We start from the raw sequence: 8,434 nt of genomic DNA, 5'->3' as shown, positions 1-8,434 counted from the left end.
CAGAATCAGAACATGCAGATCATTTGAGGATTGTTCTTGGCATTCTCCAAGCTCGGGAATTATATGCAAAATTTTCAAAGTGCGAGTTCTGGCTAAATTCTGTGGCATTTCTAGGTCATGTTTTTTCAGATGATGGCATCCGAGTCGACACTCAGAAAATAGAAGCTGTGAAGACTTGGTCAAGGCCTCCAACGCCTACGGAAGTTCGTAGTTTCCTGGGTTTGGCGGGATATTATAGAAGATTTGTAGAGGGTTTTTCATCTATTTCAGCTCCATTGACGAAGCTAACCTAGAAGTCGACGAAATTTCAGTGGAATGACGCTTGCGAGCGTAGTTTTCAAGAGTTGAAAGACAGATTGACTTTAGCTCCAGTGTTAACACTTCCCGAAGGGCCGGATGGCTATGTCGTGTATTGTGATGCCTCCGGTGTGGGACTAGGATGTGTATTAATGCAACATGGGAAGGTTATTGCATATTCTTCGAGACAGTTGCGGAAACATGAACAGAATTATCCAACTCATGATCTCGAATTGGCTGCGGTTATTCATGCCTTGAAGATATGGAGACATTATCTGTATGGTGTGCACGTCGATATTTATACAGATCACAAGAGTCTCCAGCATATTTTCAAACAGAAGGAGTTAAATTTGTGGCAGAGGCGATGGTTAGAATTACAGAAGGATTACGATGTGAATATTCTATATCATCCCAGAAAAGCGAATGTGGTAGCCGATGCGCTTATCAATGGGTAGTTTGTGTGAAGTTCCTTCAGAAAAGCAAGAAATGGTTCATGAGCTCCATCGATTAGCAAATCTCGGAGTACGTGCAATTGATTCGGGTAGCACAAGTATTAGTATCAATGACCCCACAGTGTCATCTTTGAGTATAGAAGTGAAGGAACGGCAATATGAAGATTCTCAGTTAAGCCATTACCGAGACCTATCTTGTGAAAAAGAGAAGTCTCCATTTGAAGTTTCCATAGATGGGGTCCTTAGATATCGAGGCAGGCTATGTGTGCCAGATGTAGCAGAATTACGTCAACAGATTCTAGAGGAAGCACACTATTCTCGGTACTCTATTCATCGAGGTGCAACCAAGATGTATCATGATCTCAAATTGATGTATTGGTGGGACGGCATGAAGAGGGATATAGCAGGTTTTGTGGCACAATATCCAAATTACCAACAAGTGAAGGCTGAACATCAAAAGCCAGGGGGCTTATTGCAAGCAATGGAAATTCGTACGCGGAAATGGGAAATCATTAATATGGATTTTATTGTGGAATTACCCCGTTCACGAGGGAAGTATGATTCTATATGGGTTGTTATGACAGGATGGTAGTGCCAAATTACAGGGGAAACTCTGGCAAAATTTTGTAGAATCCCGAGTGTTTTAACATTCGAGGACGAATGTTCCAAAATGGGGGAAGAATATTACACCTCGGAAAAGTCCTCATACATGTGCAATGAACAGACCAACGAACGGTATGAGAGTGCGATGTTCTACTAAGTAGGGGATAACGATTCATGAATTTTTGGAATTTAGAAAGTTGTAGAATTTCAATTCAGCCAGTTGTCGTAAAGCAGAATACGGCCCGTAAAGTGATTTACGGGACCGTATATTGCCATCGTCCTCTATCCTTTCAAAAATTTCAAATTTCTGTCCAATGTTAAAATGGTTAAATACGACTTGGTATACGGCCCGTAAACTGGTTTACGGACCGTAAACCTCGATCGTAAACTGCCATGATCCTCAGCCAACCTTTCTGTTTTGATATGCTTAAATACGACCACACTATACGATCCGTAAACTGGTATACGGCCCGTAAAGTGTGGTTTATGACCACTGTTCACCCCGACGACTATTCATTAAAAATCAGATTTTGAGTTGTTAAAAAGGGACCATAAGCTCATATTATTTCATTTTCTCATCTACACCACTCAAGAAGTCTCTAGAACTCTCCAAACACTTCATCCATTGGAATTCAGGAGAACAAGGAAATCAATGATCATCAACACCAAATCAAGGAAACAAAGCTTATGAAACTCAAGTAAAAGTTGTCTCCTCCAAGAAATACCAAAGGAGAGGAGATAGGATTTTGGTGCTAAGGTAGAGACTCAACTCAAGGCTTGTTCCACCATCAACCAAGGTAAGTTTCATGACCATTCCATGTTGTTTGAAGTATTGGGGAGCTGAGACACTTGAAACATAGAAGAACATAGGAAATGGGTCTTGAATGAGTGAATAGTGTCACAATTGGAAGATGGTTGAATGGAATCATGAAAGTTGATATGCTATGATTATGAATACGTTGTAAATGATGTTTAGGTCATGAAATAAGTATTATATACAAGGAAATGGGATAACGAGCTATAACCATAAATGAGAAGGAAATTGGAGAGAAATGGTGGATTTTACTTAAGGCATATAAATGACGATTGTTGCTTGCAATATTATGAGTGTTGTTGTAAATGTTTGGGAGTTGAAATAAAACGGGGGGAAAGTAGTAGAAACAAAGGAAATGCCGCCTAATTTGCTCTATAGATAACGACGCGTTTTTGAAGTTGATTAACTAGTGTTAATACGATTCTCTCGTGAAGGTAACGACGTGACCTCGAAGGAAGACGAGTGATCGATAGTGTAGCTAAGCGACAAGTTATGTGAGGCTAATCCTTTCTTTCAAATGGCATGAGTCTTATGACACGATTCTCCTTTCTCCCTACGACTCTTCTATATCCCGGAAAGCCAAGAGCCTACAATCATGAATAGTTATATATATATATATATATATATATATATATATATATATATATATATATATGAGACAAGAACTATGCTATGAGCCCAATAACAATATAATGTTTCCATAAAGTAGATGATGTCATTCGTTGTGTACACTCACCTTATATACTAATCCCTTCAAGGTGAGGCAGGATGTTCACAAATGTTCATAATGGAATCGAGGGTTCACGACCTTACGTCACCTCGATAAAGGATAGTTGTTCTAGAGTTTTTATGCATGTACTATGATAAGCATATTATGATGACATTACACCGCGCCTATAAGGCCGGGCAGCACCGTTAAAGCGGGCGTCTTTCAGAGGATTACACCGTGTATATATGGCACGGGCAGCACCACTAGTGGGCGGCATGAGATGGTACCCCGGACGCGGGAGGCCTGGACGCGGGCTAACGTTATTGATTATCACACCGCACCTATATGGTCGGGCAGTTTATTTATATATATACATATTATGCGTACATTAGATGATGATGAGCATAAAATTAAGTCAGCATGCATTACTTCTTATATGATTCACAGTCTGTTATAGTTTTCTCCATATTTGATACCTCCCTCATTTTCTTGATGTACTACTACTGTTTATGCCTCTCGTACTCAGTACAACATTCGTACTGACGTCCGTTTTCTTTGGACGTTGTGTTCATGCCCACAGGTAGTCAGGGAGGTGAGCTCGATCCAGATTCTTAGTAGCTGTCAGCTGATTGAGAGCACTCCATTGTTCGGAGGTGCTTATGATTATTCTATTGGTACATATGTATATTTGGGGCCCGACGGAGTCTTGTTCCGTCTATATGTATAGTATGTCAGTAGAGGCTCGTAGATGCGCAGTGTGGGTAGTATGGTCTCACATTTTTCATGTGCATGTACATTTATTATTTTGATAGCCTAGAGGCATATATATATATATATATATATATATATATATAAAGTATTTATGTTTCCGTATGCACTATGATTTTTCCAAGCTTTGAGTAAAATATGATAAAAAGGGCCTTAAGTGAGTAAGATTAGTGGGAGAGTGTGTCGACCCAACCCCGTAGGCCGCGACTAGTGTCCGTGCTGGACACCCGTACGTACCCAGCAACCCAAACTAGCATTTACACAGAATATACAGATATAGAAGGTAGATATGGCTATAACGCGGGAACTGATATAACGCGGGAAAGCCGATATGGCTATCGCAGAATATATCAACCCAAAACATATACACAACCCACATGTATGTCTACAGACCTCTACGAAACAATAACAGAATCATAAGACGGGACAGGGCCCCGTCATAACCGGGAATAACATATATATGTACAATAGAAAAAGTCTGTACCAAAATGTAGGATCTGGACAAAAGAGCACTCCAAGACAGCAGAATAAAATCCTAAGCGAGGGGATCAGCAAATCAGTCGTTTGTACCTGCGCGGCATGAAACGCAGCCCCCGAAGAAAGGGGGTCAGTACGAAATATGTACTGAATATCTAAAGCCTGGAGTACAGTAATAAAATCATAATCGGAACAGAACGTACAGAAAATGAGTGTAATGTCTAGAATATCAAATACATATTTACAAAACATAAATAGTGTATGCAAAAACATGTGCCATATCAGGCCCCCGTTAAGGGACTCGGTGAACAGAACGTGGTCGCCACCCCGACACTGGCGCCACAACACATCATACTCCAGAGTAGGGAATAACTCTCTAACATATCATATCATATCAGATGGCCATACCGTATCATATCATATTATATCAGAATAGAAGTACATGGCACAGCATACTCCACAACCCATGTACGTGTATACCTTCCCCCTCACATCGAGGCACGGCGAACAATGCAGTGGAATACGCTTGATAACATATCCTGGCCTGGGCTCAATGAAGGAAACATTGAGGCATCCACGAGTGGAGTAGTGAGAAACTAAATGCAATATAAAACAAAATACATTTACAAAAACACGATGGAATATCTCGACAACAGATCTTAATAATGAAATCGCACGATAATCATAGTGCGTGTATTTCGGATATCACAATAGGTTCAATGAAAATAATCTTTCTGGGATCGTTTCCATGTTCCAAAATAGTTTATAAGACTCAACGGAATATTCACAACAATTGTCATTTAGTGGTTACAAAAGTAGTTAAAATGTTCCCTTTGGAATCGCTCGAAAATAGTCAATACACAATAGGAGAGGGATCGGGAATAGTGGGCCCACCTCGGGTCAATTGAGGTGGTGGGCTCAAATTATGTACATTAAGCCTATGGAGTCATCTATGAAGGTGTTAGGGTAATCTCATATCCTCTTAGGTAATTTATAGGCGCTTACACCATTCTTTCAACAAAGCATAGAACATATGATTCAATTCTATTGAATGAAAAATGGTTAAATTCAAACTTGGATTTCTAGGAATAGAATCGTCCCCGAGGCTCGTATCTAAACCTATTAGGTTTAAGACATGCAAAGAGAAGGAAAGGTAAAGCTTTACATACCTTATTCGCTCTTTACGCTCCTCCAAACTCAAATCCCGTTACCTTCAAAATCTACAATTGGTCACAATTACCAAATGTTAACAATAAGCCTTTAGGACTTGAATCTTAAATTAACAGTTTTCTGCAGAAATTCGGGCAGCATCTCCCCTCTAAATTCAACATCCCCGAGATTTTAACTCGGCCAAAATAATCAACAACAACACCCACAATAATACCAAAAACATCAACAATCGATTTGAAACGCATTCTAACATAAATTGCCTTTATTTCCAAATAGTGCAACAACTTCCAAATCAACCTTGAGCATTCAAATCAATATCAACATTTTCATATTCACATACTAATTTAAGATCATTCAAACATAGGCCAAGAACACTCCAAGCAATCTATACGATATTCAACAATTCCATCAATTCCATGTTAAACCCGGAATTCCTACATACGCAACAAAACTACCACGCCGCATTTTCTACTTCCAAATTCATAATCAACAACAACAATCCACACTTTAATAACTTTATTTCCATAATATCATAAAATCATACTAAAATGACACAATCTCCTACAATCAATTTCAATGCCAAATTAAACCATCTAACCTTCATTTACATTATAAGGGTCACAACAACATAACTAACATATTAAACAAAATTAATTCACTCCCCTCTCATCACTCTACACCACACGGCCCTACTCCACATTTCCAACTTCAACCAAATTCATTCAACTTTCATTTCCAATATGAAGTCCACCATAACCACAACTAGAATACTACATAAAATTCAACTCATCCTACTCATACAACAATACCCACATACGGCCACATACACACATACACACCCACTATGCAAACATCCATATTTCCATAAATTTTACCCATTAGTACATACTACAACATAAACAAGCCTTCATAACATAATTAAAAGGGATTAATTCTTACCTTTTCCTCCTAGCTTCTTCACTTGACCAAGGTATTAAATTGACGAAACAAGCGGCCTATCTTCCGAAATAACTACACCACGTTGTAGAGGGTCCTTGAATTAGTAGAAATACCACAAGAATATAATTTTTGAAGCAAGATTTCAAGGGGTGAATTTTTTTTTGTCTTGGCCGAATGGCCTTTAGGTTTTTGCTTTTCTTCTTTTGTTTTTCTCTTCTCAACTTCTCTTGAATGTTCTATAGATAATATGGCAAGTGTGGTCCCTTTTATTATTTAGCACATGGAACAAATTAATTGATTCCATGGGCTTGGCCCTATAGTAGCCGGCCACCCCCCTAACAATTGGGCCTCATTTATTTATTTTTCTTTTTTTTTTTAGCCCAATTGGTTGTGAATCTTGTTTCGTAATTCCCGAAACTAATTTTCAAAATTTCAATTTTGCCCCTAGCCTTCCTCAAATTTTCCACATTAATCTTTCATGAGCAACACACATATATTAATTAAAATCAACATACGACCTTATTCCTTACAAGTTAAAATTATTTCGAATTTTCCGAATGTGCGAAAATATGGGGTATAACATCCTCCCCCCCTTTAGAACATTCGTCCTCGAATGTTAAATTAATCTTATAGGGTCTTGTAAGTATTTTCGAGAAGGTTCCTTATATGGACAATACATATAACTTATTCATTAATCAGCATAACCAGTTACGAAATTTAAATTACCTGTAGGCCCAGAAAACAGGTGAGGATATTTCTTCTTCATCTCATCTTCAGCTTCCCAGGTCATCTCCTCCCTGTTATTGTTCCGCCACAATACCTTAACGGAAGCTACATCTTTATTGCGCAATCTTCTCACCTGACGAGCCAGGATGGCTATAGGTCGCTCTTCGTAAGATAGTTCCTCCGTCACCTGAATATCGTCTACCGAAAATATTCTGGAAGGATCACCAACACATTTGCGGAGCATGGATACATGAAATACCGGATGTACTGCATCCAGATCAGAAGGTAGATCTAGCTCGTAGGCGACATTCCCAATCTTTCGAACAATCTGGTAAGGCCCAATATATCGCGGACTGAGCTTTCCTTTTTTGCCGAATCGCATTACGCCCTTCATAGGCGACACCTTCAGAAATACCCAATCACCAACCTGGAACTCCAAAGGTCGACGTCGTTTATCAGCATATGATTTCTGTCGACTCTGGGCTGCTAATAACCGCTCTCGAATGAGTTTCACCTTATCAACCGCCTGCTGGATCATATCTAGGCCGATAAATTCAGTTTCGCCAACATCGAACCAACAGATCGGTGATCTGCATTTTCTACCATACAAAGCCTCATACGGTGCCATCTGGATGCTAGAATGATAGTTGTTGTTATAAGCAAACTCAATCAGTGGCAGGTGATCATCCCAACTACCTCTGAAATCGATAACACAGGCCCGCAACATGTCTTCTAACGTCTGTATAGTGCGCTCGGCCTGCCCGTCGCTCTGAGAATGAAATGTTGTGCTTAGACTCACCTGAGTCCCCAATCCTTCCTGAAAAGATCTCCACAAATTTACTGTAAACTGGGAAACTCTGTCAGTGATAATAGATATAGGAACTCCGTGAAGTCTTACTATTTCTTTAATATATAGCCTGGCATAATCCTCAGCTGAAGAAGTAGTTTTGACTGGAAGGAAATGGGCTGATTTTGTCAGCCTATCAACAATAACCCTGTTATATCCCGTGTTTTCACGTATTCGGAATATTTGGAGTAATTGTGACTTGTAAAGAATAAGGCCACATTTTGATTTCATCGGGCCTATATGTTGTTGTGTATGCTAAGTGTTGACGCGGAGACATCGGGGAAGGCCAAAGGCAAAATTGGAATTTCGGAAATTAGTTTCGGGAATTACAAAACGAGAATTCTAACAAGATGGGCTAAAAAAAATAGAAAATTGAGGCCCAAATTTATAGGGGTGGCCAGCCATGAAGCTAGCCCAAGCCCATGTTATTAATTTGTCATGTGACTAAGTCATGTGACAAATTAATATAAAAGGAGACAATGTTCAAGAAAATTCAAGAACAATCACAAAAATTGAAGAACACCACAAAAAGAGAGGGCATTCGGCCCTAGAGAAAGAGGAAAGAAAAAAATTCCTAGCCTTTGATTTCATTCCAAAAATCTTGTCTTTCTTGAATTATTAACAAGCTCAAT

The sequence above is a fragment of the Lycium barbarum genome, chromosome 1, assembly GCF_019175385.1.
Source record: "Lycium barbarum isolate Lr01 chromosome 1, ASM1917538v2, whole genome shotgun sequence".
Taxonomy (NCBI): Eukaryota; Viridiplantae; Streptophyta; class Magnoliopsida; order Solanales; family Solanaceae; genus Lycium; species Lycium barbarum.
The sequence above is the reverse complement of the archived record's forward strand: the minus strand, read 5'-3'. Positions refer to the sequence as shown.